Below are 2,500 nucleotides of genomic sequence, written 5' to 3'. Positions count from 1 at the left end.
AAGATGGAGTCCAGCTTTCACCCCTCATAAATCGCACAGCTCGATATTTCAGCAGCTAGGCATCAGATTCACACACACACACACACACATACACACTCACAAACATCACATAAGCATGCACATAAACACCACAAATACACACACTCACAAAAACCCGCACCAGACTGATCATCAATCATCACAGCATGAGCGTAAAAAAAAAAGACAGCCCATGAGAGGACACCACAACAGAAGCAGATCAGCAGATGAGGAAGATGGATCCAGCCAGTCATCTAAGTTCCCAGTTACTTTATCTACACCAAAACCATAAGAGAGAACCCCCTGCCCCATGTACAGGAAGGCCACAACACCTCTTCAAAACATCAAATCAATGCTGACCATTACTGTAATGTGGGCGAGGAAGATGGATTTGCTCATTTCGTTGATGATGGTGCCGCTGATTATATTAGTGCGGGAGGTGAGGGGGCTGTTAAAGATGATGGCCATGGAAGTGGTTGCAATGAAAATTGTCATGAATACATGGTAGCATGTAACAAAGATTAAACAAATGACATTACAGATGATGAGGGCCATGTTGCTGCAGTAGACTGCACATGACTGGCACACACTGACCTTAGGGTTGGGAAACCAGGGCAGCTTCAGTCCAGGCTAAATGATCTCTGAGCATTAGTCCAGGCTAAATGATCTCTGAGCATTAGCCCAGGCTACAGTAAATGATCTCTGAGCATTAGCCCAGGCTAAATGATCTCTGAGCATTAGCCCAGGCTAAGGGATTTCTACAGGATTATACTGTGCAACCGCAGCCACTGACAGACCTGAGAAAGTAAAAACCATGACCATGCTTCAGCCTGGGCAAGCAGGTCTCTGCAGACAAGGCAACACAAACCACAGCCACAGTCACACTCAGTGCCTCAGGCCTACTGTAGAGGTCCAGGCCTACGCCGCCCCCCTCAGTCAACACAGTGCTCTGGCAGCATCACAGGACTGCACCAAAAACAAATAAACAAAACAACAATAAGAAAACAACAAACACTTCATATGTGTTTTCACAGATAAACCCCTGAAGATCGGACCGACCCCTCACTCTGTCGCGGCGACAGCAGCGTTCCCATGGCGACCCAGCGGCGTTCCGCTGGCCTGGTTGTCGAAGCTAACTCAGGCTGACCGGCGAAGACTGATGCTCTGCTCTCGAGAGTCAGGGTCGACTTGCAGAGCGTGAGAGAGAAGTGACTCTGCATCACAAGTAACGCAGACTTTCTTGGATTTTAGAAGAATGAAGGAGTAGAGGAAGAAGGGGAATTAGAGCCCTACTCTTAACTGTTTTTTTCCCTGTCTTTCTTCTTTCTCCTTCTTTGTTCCTTAACTCCCCCCCCCCTTTTTCTTTCTCGTCTTGTTCTCTCTCGTTCCAGTCTGTGCCTCTTACCTCTATCTCCTTTTCTGTCCATTTCATCATTGTCAACCACACTCCAGACATCCACACTCTTCCTTACAACACCACCCCCCCCCCCAACACGCACGTGCACATACACACACACACACACACACACACACATCCATTCCAATCAGCTGCAACACATTGAGAATCTTGGTCTAATGGGGACCACAGACCAGGCTGACAATCTGACGTCTGATTACGTTGATGAGCATCTGTAGCTTCAATCAGTGTGGTGTACGCAGCTCCACCAATACCGACGGATCCCCATCGACTAGTTTATGGCCGATTCAACATGTTGAATTCAACATATTGAATCAGCACTTAAGCCGTTGGGAAATAGGTTGCTCTAATTGGCTGTTTAGCTTGCCTATTGCTGCTAAGAAGTACAGTTTAATAATCAGATATTCCTATAAGGAGATACAGTCCTGGTAGTTAGCGTTTTGCCCTCTGGATGACCAGATCTAATGACACAGCTTCACCTTTATCTCCTCAGCCTCTTTCTTTCTTTCTTCCACAACCAAAAGACCCAGGACAGACAATCCTCAAACCAACGATCGGTGTGTGCCATCTCTTTTTGGATTCTCTCCATTCGAGCACATTCTACACACCTCACCCTGAAACAAAAACCTCACTCCAGAAGGTCTGTCTCAGTTAATTCAGATCTGCTGCTGCAGTCGTCAAGTGGGAGCAACTCTGACAAGTGGAAAAGTGGCTTTCCTTGTTACCATGTGAGGGAATGGGACATGTTAAAAAAAGACGGCTCATATTTCAAATGAAAGTAGCAGAACTGGAAATAGCAATCAGAACCGGTTGAACTGTAACCCTCATGACCGATGTGATATTTTTGCTACTCAGTATATTGTTTCATATTCCAGTTCATAAAGCCCCTATAGAAGTTCATTATGCTGAGCTATATTACCCTGTGTGACAGTGCACTGAAGTCATAGCTGCTAGGCGTGGGGAGGCTGCACAGAAGGCTAGCTATACCTTGATGAAAGGCAATACCCCTTTAATATTGCAGGGACTGGCCAAGACCACTGACCTGTTTTGTGAGGGACATTAGAT

This window comes from Alosa pseudoharengus, unplaced genomic scaffold (genome assembly GCF_046254945.1).
Source record: "Alosa pseudoharengus isolate Yale_2024_CS ecotype anadromous, Long Island Sound unplaced genomic scaffold, YU_APseudo_1.1 YU_APseudo_1.1_scf_24, whole genome shotgun sequence".
Taxonomy (NCBI): Eukaryota; Metazoa; Chordata; class Actinopteri; order Clupeiformes; family Clupeidae; genus Alosa; species Alosa pseudoharengus.
Note: the sequence above shows the minus strand (reverse complement) of the source record.